We start from the raw sequence: 16022 nt of genomic DNA, 5'->3' as shown, positions 1-16022 counted from the left end.
TGGATATGACTTCAGCTCCTTTTTCCACCACAATCATGCAGCCATGTGCAAGGTTTTTATAAACTATATTCATAGACTCTCCTGAGGATTTCATAAACACAAATTCAAAGCTATCTGTGGAACTTTTCTTCCTCTATTATCTGAGCCTGAAGGCATCTGAAGTTTAATTGCTATTTGGTGCCTGAAGCTTACAAGTAGACTAATGTTCTGCTGAAATCTAAAATTTTTCAAGTCTGACTGGCTTGACATATATAGCATGTTTAAATCTGGCCCAAGTCATGCATTAACATGTCTTGGCTGCAGAGATTATTTCAGTAATTTTCCTCTGTTGTGACTATTATAGACAAAATACCCAATTTCTCAGAATTTTAACTGATAGATCAACATTTAGGACCTTCTCTGGTACAATGGAGAGCTTCATTTGATTCTCTGCTACTGAAAATTAGGATTTGCATTATTGGTCTCCGGTCATGTGCCTTGGCTCTCTCAGCAATCCCTGTAGCATGGCTGCTTCAGGCTCCTACCCCTACCTCTCCCTTCCTAGACTACCTTCAAAGGCATTTGACATTTACTTTGTAATTAAATCTATGTGAATATTCATGTCAAAGCCTTACTAGGTCCTTTTAATGAAAAAAAAAAGGACTTTAATATTTGTCTGTTTGTTTTTCAGTTGCATGTGAAACATGGAAATTAAATGAAACTTAGAAGAGTAATATTTTCGTTGTTACTGAGAGATTGCAAAGCCTGTAGTTCCTACACTATGCCTCATACCACATAAAAAATCTGCCAAATTTTTTAAGAAATGTGTTAAAAGCAATGTGTTCCAATATTGTGTATCACTGAGAACCTCCAAAATGCTACTATAACTTTTGTCTCTAAAATACATTACATGTACACACAAAAAGTCTTATCTGCTCCCTCTTTAACATTTTTTAAAAAAACATATAAAAATTGGATGAGCAACTTCTTTCCAGTATTTCTAATTTTTTCTAGTCTCAGCACATAGATACGAGTAAGATTTTAATTTAGTTTGGGGTAAGAACAAGTCTTAGTGGAGCTATGATTTTTCTCTAGCAGACATCTGATGTCCTGAGACAATGATAATAGCCCCTACTCAGCTATTTCTTTAATGTTCTTTTAGAGACTTAAGCAAACACAATGAAATAATATGTCAAAGATATTTTCCTAAAAACATTACCTGAACATTAATAAACCACATTAATACAGACTTTTTGATGCAAACCATACAAACCCCTCTGTCAACAGAGGTTTTCTAGCAAATTATTTGAGGAAACAGTGGTTTTCCAGGACAACACCTAATAATTTCATGTAAGCAGGTAACTTGGCCTCTGGGATCCAAATCTGTGTATATTTGAATGCTCTAGAATTTGGTGCTGGCTGTGTATTCCTGAGTTTGGTTAACAATTTGCAAATAGATAACTCAGAAAACAAATCAATTTCTGTATGGATATAACTGTTTTCTTGTACTGACTTCTTGTACCATGTCATCACCTTACCTCTATAGCATCTGTCTCATATATTCTCCTCTTCTTCCCTTTTCTACCTTACTCTGCCCAAGTCTGTTCAAATTATTTCTTACTTGAGTCCACTTTATTTCTTCCATGCCACCTCATCCTTCCTGTAGAGTTTCTTTCTCCTTGAACTTAAGAGAGCAACACTGGTGAGATGCTGCTCACACTGCTTTCATTTTTGACTTTTTGTCTCTTAGTGTGCTTCGTAAAAATCAGCACTGGGTCTTTCAGTTGCACAGATTTTTTAAAAGATTAAAAAAGAATTATTCTAGTAATACTGAGTATGCAGTACACTGGGTTTTCTTTCTTTCCATGCTTTACATATCTATGGGACAGGACAAAAAAAAAAAAAGGAAAAAATTTCCACTAGATGTTCAAATTATGAAGTGGATTATGATTTATTTTCAAGCCAAAAAATACAAGCCTAGGAAGAAAATTTGCAGAAACCTCAGTAGCAATCATAAAAATCCAGAATGTTTAATATAAATATACTTCATACTATCTCTCCTGTATCACAAGAGATTGAAAAAATTTGAGTCTAAAGAAACCTCCTTATAAATCTTACATTTAAATAATTTATTTTATTGATTACACTCGATCTCCAACATCATGCTGTAGAACTGTAAAGTATCTGATAGGAGTGCGGTAAAAGCTGGTTAGAGCAAATAATTTACAATGAATAATTTATGCCTCAAATTTTCTACCCTGTAGTGATTTTTCTATAGCTCATGCTGCCATAATATCTAATTTCTGGTCTAATGGATTATATTATTAGAAAGATTCATTATTAAAATAACTCTGCTTTAAACCGCAGTACAGCTTTCATTGATTTAACAGGGGCAGAAATAGGTATCAATCGAAAGGAGAGGGGGTTTGCTGTTGCTTTTATGGTATACCCCCAAATTGAATCTGAACAGATGTACATTGTTTTAATATTTAACAGTTTGTGATGAGATAGGAATTTTTTTTTCTTGTGAATATAGATCAGTTGTAAACAGCTCTTTCAATGTTAAATATTTTAAATATTCTTTAATTTTATCTAGTTTACCTAGATTTAATTTGATCTAGTATGTTCAATGCTGTAATTAGCTACCAATTGACTTTTAGTGTGTTTCTTCCAACAAATTTGCTCAGAAAGCTCTCAAATAAATGTTCAAAACCATTCACACTGAGGAAACTCAGCTACTCAGAGCTGAAATATAAAAAGACCACAGAAGCAGGCAAAGCTAATTATAAGTGGGCATGAAATCTACGGAAGAAAGTTGCTTGTGTTTTTTCGTTTGCCTTAAGTGATCAGCTTTGGTAGCTCAAATTGATTTTTTTCAGTCCATATTATCTTATCACGCCAAATAATTACAAGATATATAATGTTGCATGCACTTAACTTGGTCTTGTCAATGAATATTAATTATTTGACAGTCAATTATTTTGAAACGAAAACATAGTCAGCAGGGACTATACTTGTCTTTTAACATGAAAGTCTCAGTTCCCCAGTCCCATTGTATACAATAGTCCTTGATTTAGATTAGTATTGTTAGGTATTCTCCTAATGTGATTGTGTATTTTTATATTTATTTTGGAAAAAAACCCAAAAAACTTCTACTAGAAACCACATTATTGCTTTTCAAAAGTGTATAGTTGCTTTGTTAGCAATACAACACCAATTCCTACATATCTCAATTGTGCCACTGATGAGAACTGCCAAATAAGGAAAAGTAAGCTGTGGGTGCATAACATCACTGTCATCATCATTACATTGTGCCTCTTTAAACAGCATTTTTTTTTATTTTTACCTATCCTTGCCAGTTTTCTTTAAAACTGATGAAATGTTGATTACAGATCTTCTGATAAGGTATTCAACTCATGACTATTGGAAAAATTTACCAGATGTTGTGGAGTAAGAAACCAGAATGGCAGATCAACTGGTACAGGTAAAATTTTGAAGATAAATTGGAATGCACATAATTCCATATATTAATTCTTTTGTGCTAATCTACTTTCAGTTTATGTAAGATTTACTTTTAAAAGTATCAGTATATTTACAGCAAAAAGGTACTGATTCAATGCCTTTTATTTTTCTGTTATTATATTTTTCATTGTAGAAAGGACCTTAAGAATCCTTAAGAAGAGAAAGATGCTTGAGGAAATGGTCACTTCACTTTAATCAATATGTGACTTTGTCCTTTATTTTTTTATATTTACATAAGGAAAGTTAAGTGCTATCATCTTCTATTAAAGAAGTACCTTCACAATGAATATATTGGTAATGATTAAGAGAAAGATCTGAATGAAATTTCACCACAGAAATATTTCTCATAAGTAATTTTCTTAGATTTTCTGGTAGTTTTTATTGAGCTATTTCTTTTTCTCCTCCTCTAAAGCAGGAGATTGCTGAGAGAGTCAAGGCAACTCCTCTAAAGTGTTGTTTAAAATAGAGTTTAAAGAAATGCATTTAAGAATGAGTGGAAAATTGCAACCATCTCTATTTTTTATATATTGGTAATCAGAAGATAGCAACTTAATCTTTGACACACTTTCCCCTTTTCTGAACATTTGAAAAGTGTTCCAAACAACCCACCCATTCTGAAATGCTAAAGTTCTTTTGGAAATTGAGGTCTTTACTATCTGATCAAGATGAATTAAGAGTTCTGTGTGTGCATATATCTTCAGAATAGCAACAAATTATATAGGTCTGCACTAATTCTTACTTTCTTGCTACAGCAGTATTCTACAGATCTGTGAAGTATATCAAAACTAATATAAAAGATAAAGTTTAGACTGTAGCATCTAAGGATGGTAAAGATGTCTAGCAGAAAAAAACCCTTGTTTTTCTTCTGCTAGTTGCTGTCTGATCTATAAATCCTCAGTTGTGTAAGTTACTGGACTGCTTGACATGCGTATGAAGGGATACATTAATCTACATGAAAGTATGAGTAATACAGGCAGTCTAGTTACAATAGCAAAAGCAGGTATTTGGAACAGCCTCGTCCAGAATAACAATTGCTTTACAAAGCATAAACAGTCAGACGACTTTCTGCACAGTTCTCTGTCTACCTAGACAATCCCTTCAAGAAGTTCCATAGAAAAATAATGCAGCGCTGTGAATCTGTCAATATATTTACTGGCAGATCTCGTTATGAAGCGTATAGTGAACTTTTTCACAAAACGTCATTGATAAAAGCATGTAATAAAAATAATCTCATGATTCTTGGTGTCAGTGCTACCATAAACACTTTCATGGTTCTGCCCTCATCCTACACTTCAGTAAGTAAAGAATGAAGAAATAGATTCACATGCAGTCATAATTCTCTGTAATCCAAGCTTTGGTTAAAAAAAAAAAATCTAGGCAACTTTTCAGAAAGATCTTGAAACTTTTTTCCCCTTCTTTGTGCTACAAATTCATTAAATCTTATTCTGCTGAGAATCTGAAAATATTAGCCCTCTCTCAGACTACTCAGCTGTAAGGATTATAAAGAAACTGCTATGAGCTTGCTTAATGAACCTCTAAATTCAAATATACATCCTCCTTCTCTCTTTATGTTTATGAAGTCAAGTATGTACACTTTAAAGAGTTTACTATAAAATGTTGAAAAGATATATTACAAAGGGGTTTTTTCCAGCTAGGAAGATCTAAAAAATCTTTAGAAACTAATAATTTAAAAATGGAGGTACACTTTTAATTAATGTGTTATTATAGACTCAGCTAAATTACATAAAGAATGCCAGAGAACACCCGTTCCACCTCTCTCTGAACAGAATCTGCTCCAGAAAAAAGCTGTGGAGAGTAAATTTTTCAATTTGCTCCTGATTGAAGTGAAAAAATAAGTTTCAGGTCAATTTAAAACACAATACTTTCTCACTCTCAAATCAAAGCAAAAAACTGAAGGAAATATACTGTTTTGGATAAAAGATAGAAGACACAATAAGACAGGAAGAGAGACAATTTAAAACATCAGTATATGGGAAAATTCAGAGCTATATTTGGAAGTGTCCATTTAAAGTGCTTTAACTTTTATTCTCTCTCCATTTTTCATGCTGAAATAACATGGTAAATTTGACATAAATTTAAGTGCAGCTGCTTGAAAATCTGTGCAGTTTTTCAATGATTATTCCACATTTGTCAAGTGGCATCACATCACAAATATTAATGACTTTGCAGTCACAATGTCTCCTGATGGGAAGGAGGTTTTCTATCTCATCAAAACAGCAAACTAAGTTCTTATCTAAAAATATCTCTATAGACACATGGACTCAGTCTTAAGTCCTAATCAACTTCTCATATACACATGTAATTCCATTTGAAATATAGACAAAGTTGTTGAAAGAAATACTTAAATGACAATGGAAAATATTAATGACATTATTCCATTACATCTTCCCACAAATTCTCTCTTAAAAGTGTTTTGTTTTACTCCCTTTTAATATCTGTTCCTATTATATTTCTAAGAACAAGAATGCCCACAATGATAGGACAATTTTAAAAGAATGCACAAAATGTCACCTATACTTGGATGAACTTTATTCCATTCTGGCCTTGCTTCTTCTGCATGTTTCAACAACAACAACAACAAATTTATATGAGTCTATTGAAGCCTCCCCAACATTTATCTAGTTTGTGGTTGCAGGGTGTGTACTGCGGGTATACTCAGATGCTGTGGGTTATATAGCATTTCAAAATAAATACTGCAGGCACCATACCAATTGGAGGTTTACAGATGGCTGATTGTGAAAAGCCATTAGAAAGTCTGAGTCCATGTGGTAGCAATTTCTGATTGAAATAGTGCAATGAATTGTACCCACTGCTCATTTCATTTTGGGGTTTTTTTCCCATTCTAACAGCACACAGTACAGCAAACAACCTTCCTGCTCCCTGTCACAACCTTTCGTGACAGACCAGTGGGAAAAAACCTAAAATGTAGAAAACATATCTACATGACTTTCCTCATTGTCCAGCTTCTCCCAAGTTCCAAGCGAATTATTTTCCTGCCAATTCCTCCACTAATGTTTTCAGACAATGCTCGTGATTGCATGAGACTGATATTGCCAAATATGTAATTTAGTGGATACAAGATAACAAAATCATGAAAATGAGTCCATCAGAGCATGTACCTACAGCACAGAAGAAAGCTCTAGCATAATTGCTCTGTTGTCTTTCACCACTGATATTTTGGGCTCTCACTCCATCTTTTCCTTCCCCTTGCCCATACAGAGAGTGAAGAGTGGAGCAAGAGCTCCCTATAACCCAAAAAACACAGAGTCAGACACGGGTACGAAGTGGAAAAAGATTGATTTTTAAAGTCATAGTGGGGCAGTCTCCTTATGCCCCAATCCTGCATTGATTTATGTGAGGGTTTAGGATGCTGCCTGGCAAGTATAAAAGAAATAAAATAAATGCAGAGAAACATAACTACATTTAAAAAAAAAATATTTGGTTTAGTAGGATTTTTGGAAGTGAAATAAGATTAAACTTTTTTGTCTGTTCTCCCATTATAATCAGACAGAACCTCTTTATCTAAAGTTGTTTCCTCCCTCAGCTAATTGTCACCCCAAGACCCAAGCAAACAACATAGAAAACAAACAAGGGATTTTGCTGCAGTCCAGCAACTGTTCCTTCTAAAGAGTAGAAAGATGTCATTGTGTCATCCATGAAACTGTGAAAGCAGCCCGAGACTCGGCAGACCTCATCAGGAACTTCTCTGGTTTCCTTTGCATAAGATCACCCGAAAAAGCTCTGGACTTCAACCAAGTAACTGCAAAACCATGATATACTGAACCCAAGCTTTGAAACACCAGGGGTCTAACTTTGGATGGAAACAGAGTGCCCAACACAGGGAGGATCAAAATCATTAAAAAGCACAGTGAAAAAAAACAAGTGGAATTAAAGAAGAAATATTTATAGATGGAGTAATTTTTCTCTCAAGAGTGTGAAAATGAGAAATGCCTCTCACAAGTTTCTTGGCTACTCTCTCCTTGGCCAAGAAAAATTTATTTTAATAGATTTGAAAGCTTCACTCTACATCTATGGTGACAAATATCACTGATTTGTAAATGTTCATTATGTGCAAACAAAATCCTAAACTAGAAGAGAAGTAAAGATGAAAAAACACTGCTTCATTTACATGAAAAGCATTATAAGCAGCTGTTGTTAAGTGAATCAGGTTTTACAATAAAAATCAATGTTTTCATGATTTTTTTTCTCCTTGGTTGGAGACAGCAATGTAAATAAGAGACTCCAGTATGAGCGCAGACACTCAGAATAAAAGTAATATTAATCCAGAAAATCTACTTACTCCCCCTCTTCCAGTTCCTTTGTGATGCAAGATGTGGTACTTAGGCCAAATTTCTCTTGGAACACAATCTCCATTTCTCTGCTTCTCATTTCAAATACAGTAAAGTTTAGGCTTGTCCTAATTTGCTGGTGGTTTTTTTATCGAAGAATTTTTTCTCCTTGTCTAGGTCAAACACATTGACAACACCTCTTTGAACATACAGAACTCTGGATAATATTATGTACCTTCAAGAATCTAGTCCTAAATGCCTCAAATTTTGCCTCAAAATCAGTATATGGTTTTGTTCTCTAATATTTCTGCAGTGCTGTTTGCTTAAGGAAACAGAATAATATCTTCCCCTAACAAGATGGCTCAGTTAATATAGTGGCCAGTGCTATAGGAAAGCTCATGAGGAAACAAAAATTCTGTATGCAAAACATGTTTTGAATGCAAAAGAAACACTTTTTGAACAAATCAGAAAAAGCTATTGATTACTGATCATTGAGTGAATCCTGTCATCTGTTCTGGGAGCTAAATGAAGCAGTGGCCCTGTGGAAATACCACTGTATGCAATAATTTAATCCAAATTTTGCCTGATGACATGCAACCCAAAGCAGGACAAAGTAGAAGTAAAGCATATAGTGAAAAGTTGTGGGCTGTCATTTCCGTGATGTTGACTTTGCATCCTAACAAAAAAAATCTCAAACTAAATAAAAAAAAAATAAACTTTTCTTTGACAAACACTAATGAAACAAATCAAACCATGCCCCTGTGCCTAGCTCCCCTAAAAAAATAATTAAAAAAAGGGTTTCACCACCTGTATGGATACCCAACAAGTGTAAATTCATCACATATGCCAGGAGAACATTTTGTGGCATGGTCCTCTTCTATGATAGATCTCTGGACACAATTACTTCCAACAATATCACTGAAGTATTGATACCAATTACCTATGAAATACTTATGTTCTCAGAACTTCTCCCTGATGTCTGTACTTAACAATTTATTCTAGGTGTTTTCTATAGTCGTATATGACTTGTAAACATAAAGATTTTTTGGCAACATAAGATTTTTTAAATTTTTTCTTAAGACTGAGGCTGGGCAGGTTTTCTTAGAAGTGATCCTGTTTAAACCTTCATGTAGATACTACCATCTCTGATACCCAAAAGTGAGTAATATAAACATGTTTTGCAGACCCTGAGATTAGTTTCATTGGTTAGAGCATTGTGGTAATAACACCCAGAGTCGTGAGTTTGATCCTCATACAGGCCATTCCCTTAAAAGTTGGACTCGATGATCCTTGTTGTTCCCTTCCAGCTCAGAATACATAGATCCTGATGAATATTTGCCACAAATCATCTCTACAAGAACCATTCTGTAATTCTGAAATCAAATTAACTGTTTATATTATTAAACCCTACTTATTCCAACAGGGTTTAAAAGCTATGAAAACAGAAATGGTCCAAGTTTTCTGAACTGTTTGCTAAAAGGAAATTATTTCAATATGAAAAGGTCTTTAAATGTTTTAGACACCCTTGCATGTCTCCCAGTGTTTGAAACTTTATAATTTGGAATTGAAATGGTTTTGTGGTGGGGTTATGTTTGCTTATTTGTTTGTTTGTTCTCTCCATAATATGTAGGACTGGCAATATATTAAGGGGAAAAAAACATTCAAAAGAAGAAACAGCATTTTCACGTAGTCATATTATACTGTAAGCTGAGGTACAAAGGCAAAAAAGAGTCTTGAAAAAAATATTATTAAATTATGATAAAGTTTGTATTTCTCAGCAATGGGAGACAAGCATAGAATGATGTAGAGTAATTAAATCTTTCAAGTCTTGACCTGTGTATGCTAATAAGGCTCAAAATGAACCTTGATTGTATGAAAAAGTTATGTAGTAGACTTTGAACTGTCTTTGGTAATTAATAAAAGCTAAGTAAATTTAGAGTTCATGATAGATGTCAAATAGAAAATCTTCAAATTTTATAAGACTTTCACAGAGGAGAGAAGAGCTGAACTGAGGCTAGTTAAAGCTTTGGGGAATAAAGTTACATAGTAAAAGAATTATTGCTGATCTTCACTTATCTGCCTAAACCTTCTTGAGATACTTTTCAGAACCTCAGTCTATAACTCCTTCCATCTTCTTTTTCTACCTCTTGTTCCACAGAGAAATAAAGGAACACATGTACTAGAAATCTGTCCAGTACTTAAAAAGCAGTATCCATGAAATACTTTTAGCTAATAATTTTTAGTTTATATCTCTGGAAAATGAGACTGATCTGGAAAGATACTCTCTAGATATTGTATATCAGTGTATTGGGGAGAAGAATGTGTTAATGAAAACATAAACGATTGTTCATCAAAGAGGTAGAAGTTTTGTAAACACTTGGGTGTGGTTTTTGAATATAAGTATTCAATAAATTCCCTCAAATCTTGATATTGCTCTAAATTCTCTTCTCCTGCAAAAAGGGTCCTTGATTTTTTTTCTAGAGTCCAGCTTCTATGAGTTGCATCATTAAAAGAGCATCAAATTACAGAAACAATTATTAAAAACTGATCAAAAACCACATCTAGACCTAGAGTTCATTTTTCTAAGAATGGTCGAAGAAAGCAAAGCACAATCAGAGAATAATCTACAATATGCCTTCTTCGTCTGTTGCCTTCATAAAAGCATGAGACAGCTTCTTACATATACAAATTCAAAATACTGAATGAAGCCAAATTCAGAGGAGGACATTCAAAGCTATAATGGGTGATTACACTGAAATTAATATGGCAGAATAAAGTATCCCTTGTTGATTTGTATCTCTTGGAAATGAGTCCTAGCTTACCTACTTGAAGCTGAGCAGAGAGTGTCCTGCCCCACCAGGGAATTTAGAGTTAGCTGAGTTCAGATAGCAAGGCAAGCAGCTTGGGGTCCTAGTATAGATCACTTAGTATAGGACATGCAATTGCTTCTTCAAAAACTGCACTTTTGCCCTGAGGATTAGAATAATTAATAGGTAGCTTAAGTTCTAGTTTAGTTTGAACTTTCAAATGTTACTTTATGTAAAGTTGGAAACAGTCCAGAACTTGACTTTAGATCCCAGTCAGTCACATTCACAGAGTCAGTCACGCAAAAATCACATGCACAATTATTCTTACTCATTTCATACCTGTGGCAATCACTACATTTTTAGTGAAAACAGAATTGGGTATAAAAATTAATACAAGTTTATATTTCAGGCATGAATATAAATGAATTCCTCATTTTTGTTACTTAAAAAAGTAACAAAAAATTGAAAGATTCCTCCTCCATAATAATCCCTTTTATTGATAAACTTAACCCTGCCAGCAAGGGAAAGTAGAAATCAGGAAAGAATAAGGTGCGTACCCACTCCAAAGTATTTGTAGGAACTGGCTAAAGCTAATACTCTGTAGTCACAAACAAGTCCACTTCTTAATGTAGTTTACTACTGTATCTGAAGTTAGGCCAAATTTGCATATACATACCTTGATGATGAAAACAGGACTGCCTAGGTATTTCTCAAAATTATGGAAGTTATAACAGAAAGTACTTTGCTTTTCATCTGTGCTAATTTCATACTCCAAAAGGAAGAAAATTTAATCACCCTCTTGCAGCCTCATTGTTTATATCAGAAAAATAGGGGAAATAGGAATAATTTGGTTTTTAGAGTATTAAAACCCCCTGAAATAATGGACACACATATGTTTGTGGTAGGCAGAATGGTACCTGCAAATCTGTAGAAGACCTATTAGAATGCTTTTTTAAAAAGAGACTGGGGACAAAGCTACAAAAGCTTTTATGCTATTTCAAACAATCTTCTTGATCTACCAGTAGTGCCTGCTCTGCAGAAATGGGTGCCTACCTCATGCTGTGATCATAGGGATGTGATATTGCTGATGCCACCAGTTCTTTGAGCAACAAGTTGTGAGTTATGGCCCTCTCCCAAGAGATCCAATTCATAGTCTCTCCTAAGCCTGGGGACCATTTAATGCCAGAATAGTTGCCTAATGCCTCAGTCACTTACCCTGGGTGAAGGTTATGCCCCCTCCCCTGCTTTAAACACCATCTCAGTCTCTGGTTAAGTGTCACAAATGTATTTTGCTAGTACCAAATTCTACCTGCAAGTAGAAAGGAGTAATAGTAACTTCTATAAGTAACTTCTAACAGTAAATCTGGTATCTCCACAGGTGAATTTGTTTTTCTTATAAAAACTAGGAGATCGGTTCTGCTAATTTCAGTTGAGCTGAATGAAAATTCACTGCACCAGTAATCCCTGTTATTTCAGTGGGACCATGGAGTATAAAGTACTTAAAATACAAGTTGCAGGACCTAGCTAAATTACTTAAGTCTAAGAACTGGGGCTGGGTAATGGAGGATAAAAGGAAGGTGAAAGAATTTTAAGTTTTTAGATTAAAACATACAATTTTCTAAGGTGCTATGCAGAAGTATGTAACAGAAAATACAGAACAGCCACAAGATAATAACAAAAATCCAGATGTTCTTTCAAAAAGATGTATTAATATCATTTAGCTTTTTCAAAACTGATGAAAAACAATTTTCTTTTTGTGATCATTGTCCAACATAAACCTTCACAAATATGTGTATGAGTGTGCACTGGTCTGAGGATCTGCACTGGTGTTCTGCTCAGAAATTGCTCAGGGAGTTGGGGGATAGCCAGCATCAAACACAACATGATGTGACTACAGTATCCAACTGAAAAAGCAAATAGTCAGTTACAAACAGCAAACTTGAAGCTGCAGAGGGAGGACTTCCACAGTAATTCACAAACTGCAATAAAAAATTTGGACAGTTCTGTGTCCTACATGAACACAGAGATCACAGTAAAAACCAAAGCAATCCTTTTGACATTGATAACTTCTAAAAATAAATCCAGAGGTGGAATCATCACATTTATTCTACTGACATTATTCAACTAATGGTATTGGATCTATAAATGTAAAAATAAAAACTTGAAAACCAAAGCAAATATATTTTTTGTAACATATAGAATACCTAATCAGGACATCTAGTTTGGACATGGATCTGAAAAGAACTGGCAAGTTGGTATAACATTCTGTTCTGTGCTGCTTTTATTAGAAAGCTACTTCTGGTAGGAACCTTCTGTTGCTTACTTTTAAACAGACATTTAAATCACATTTAATCACAATCATACAACTAGTAGTGCTAATTATTCTGGATAATGCATTTTAACTCGTGATATCAGGGTTTAGAGATGTAACAGAACTAGTAATGTTATGTAGCATAGAAAATTACTGTTGAGTTTTATTTTTCTGTAAACAGTAATGACTGCAAGCAAGTTGGCACAGCCATGCAAACAAAAAAATACAAGACATGGTGTGAGCTGTACAAGTGCCTTATGTTTGCTTTCTTGCTGGTCAAACTCTGAACAGCCAGTGTAGAAGATATTTCCTGTGTTACTCCTGTTATCTGATTTGTTCTGTGCATCACATAATTATTCTAATGTTTATTAGTAAATCCTACTCAAACCAACACTTTGCTTTCTCCTCCATTTTTACAATCCAGACATGGGGTCTTCCTATTAATAACTTAATTCCCAGAAAATCTCACCAATCTTCTTTATATTATATTGTAATTCATTATTTTCCTGTTATTAAAATACTTTAATAAAATTTATCTTTCTAATGCTAGAGCTACTGGTGCAGCTTGCTGCACTGCTCTCCAACATACATTTCAGATATCATCTTAAAACAAAAATGTTTTGGAAAAATGAGCACCCAAAAATTCGTATCCCTTCCAAAACCACAATACAAGAGTGTATTCCAAAAAAAATACAAATAATAATTTTGTCACTCTGACACTTTCTCTAACACCATACAACTTATCTTTCCATGCATCCAATCCTGGATATATACACAACCAAACCAAGGAGTCTATGGGTCATAGCTACAGGCAATCCTCTCTATATCTGCTTCCTAATTATGTCATCATTAGAATATAACCAGTAGCATGTCTTCCAGAGGGGTAGCCATTCGTTAATGCACACAGATAAGACTGTGGTCCATTGAAAGTAATGAAGTGGAAACATCCACATTAGTTCTAAAGCCCTTGAGACCATGCCTGCGAAATCCTCTGTAGTCCACAAAGCACTGTCAGGCACTTTCTATTGTAACTGTGCAAGTGAAACAATTATCCACTGTTTGTGGTTCTGTGGAGTCAGAAGGAAAACCTCAGCATCTCATCTGGTATCTTTATATTGCTTAACCTTAATTTCTTTAACTCTCCTAAATAGCTTTTTTAAAATTTTTAATTTTTTTTTTTTTTTAAGCATCATGGGGTTTTTGTTTTCTATCTTCACTTAGTTCACAGTCAAATGAAGACCACCAAGTGGGAAGATGGCTAGACTTCAAATAAATAAAAGGGTTCTGCTGGAAAAGGAAATAATGTACTATCCATAGCCTTGATGGAAACAAAACAATGCTAAGTTAAACTACATCAATAATGCAAGTAGTAGAGTAGCAAAATGTATATAATAAAGGCAATATGAATGTAGGCTAAAGCCCCTGAATATACATCTTGTGAGTTTGTGGGACCTCCATCACTGGAGCTCTTTAAGGTTGGACATATATCAATATAATTCTTGACAGGTATATTTTAACCTTGTTTTAGAGCAGGGAACAGATTATATAGTCTTAAAATGCCTTCTGGGTCTGTTTTCCATACTTCAGTGATTATTTGCTATGTTATGGCAAGATTAGAAAACTCCATTAAAGTTCAGCAATCCAAAGTGCTAATTGCTATTCAAGTGCTATTTTAAGAGAAAAATCTTTCTTTGGAGAATTTATGATCTCATTTCAGATAAGACACAGGGAGAGGTTATAACAGTCAAAGGAATGGCGGATGTCGGAACAGTAACAGACAATAACTTTACAGTCTGTTATTTTCAAAGTGCAATTTGTGCTTTCAATCATGTAAAAGACCTTTAAAAAAAATGGTTTTGTGAAATAGACAGCCACTGATATGTCAACCATGCACCTCAGTGATGGGTTACTCTGGCAAAATCCATGAAAGCAGTGTCTATTTGGACAAATAGAATCACAGAATCAACCAGGTTAGAAAAGACCTCTGAGATCATCGAGTCCAACCCATGACCCAACACCACTCTGTCAACTAGACCATGGCACTGAGTGCCACATCCAGTGTCTTTTTAAATACCTCCTGTTAGTTTGGGTCTCTGATGTAATATCACAAGGGGTAGAAACATGTCTGTTCTTTCTTTCCACACACCTCCCAAGCTCCATACCCAATCCTGAGGGCAGCTTGCTTCACAAGCTCAATTTTAATACTCTAAATTGCTCTCGGAAGGGGATTCTCCCTCTCCATATAATCATAAAACTGTTAAGGTTGGAATAGACCTTTGAGATTACCAAGTCCAACTATTATTGTAAGATACAAATGTTATCCAATGGGTAACTAAGAGAATGACAATAAGATTCTAGAATCTTATTTTTTCCCATGTTGTAATTAATGGGAAGTATGCATTTGGTTAAAAAGTATATTTTTACCAATTAAAGGCCTGTTCCTTTGCAGTTTCCTTCTGTTATATAAGACTTGCCATTGTGACTCACAGTGCTCATGTTGAAAGGATTCTGCAAAAGGATTCTGTAAAAAAGGAGCCTAATTCCAGAAAGCTTGGCCAAAATTCTTTCTACCACATAAACATCTACATCAAAACATGTAATTTGGGAACAGTTTACTTCCTTGTGCTAAGCTTGAGGTTTTTTTTTTAAAGTTAAAGCTAATAATTTTATCTGATAGGAAAAGACTTTTCTGCAGGTGTCCCTGAATAAAGACTAAAAAGATCCTGTTGCATGTTTATAGACAGTGATTTTCAGCAATTTCTTATAACCTAACTTTTCCTCCTTTAATATCTTCATGTTCTTGACTTTAAAGACACAGATACTGTTAGCTTTCTTTTCCCAGCTGGTCTAACCTTTCCCGCTGAAATTATCTTTGGCTAAGAACTCACTTCACTCTCAGGTCTCCATTTTCTAAAGTTCCAATTCTTTTAATCATCCTTGTGTTGCACTGGTAGAATGGGCAATAATTCAATTAGCCATGAGGCAAATAGAGCAATCCCACCCACAATAAAACATTCTGATGATGTAACCCATTATATCAGAGCCTTTAATTTCCCAAAATAGGTCAGTCCCCAGAGATGACAGTAACAAGAA

The 16022-nt window shown here is 34.5% G+C and overlaps 2 protein-coding genes across 6 annotated transcripts in view; both read right to left on the bottom strand.

Annotated features, from left to right (window-relative positions):
• The window catches only part of LOC127462039 (uncharacterized), a 542224-nt gene that overhangs the window by 265881 nt on the left and 260321 nt on the right, over positions 1 to 16022 (bottom strand). The window lies entirely within an intron of this gene.
• Positions 1 to 16022, bottom strand: part of RALYL (RALY RNA binding protein like) — a 374398-nt gene that overhangs the window by 193402 nt on the left and 164974 nt on the right. The window contains exon 1 of one of the 5 annotated variants that reach the window (XM_051770429.1): positions 10900 to 10914. The exons of the other annotated variants lie outside the window; for them this stretch is intronic. The gene's annotated coding sequence lies outside the window, so the exon portion shown is untranslated. Of the gene's footprint in view, positions 1 to 10899; positions 10915 to 16022 lie in introns of those variants that run through there. 5 annotated transcript variants of the gene reach the window in all.

Source organism: Manacus candei, unplaced genomic scaffold (genome assembly GCF_025592945.1).
Source record: "Manacus candei isolate 608988 ecotype Guabito, Panama unplaced genomic scaffold, ASM2559294v1 h1tg000008l, whole genome shotgun sequence".
NCBI classification, from domain to species: Eukaryota; Metazoa; Chordata; class Aves; order Passeriformes; family Pipridae; genus Manacus; species Manacus candei.
The sequence above is the reverse complement of the archived record's forward strand: the minus strand, read 5'-3'. Positions and strand labels throughout refer to the sequence as shown.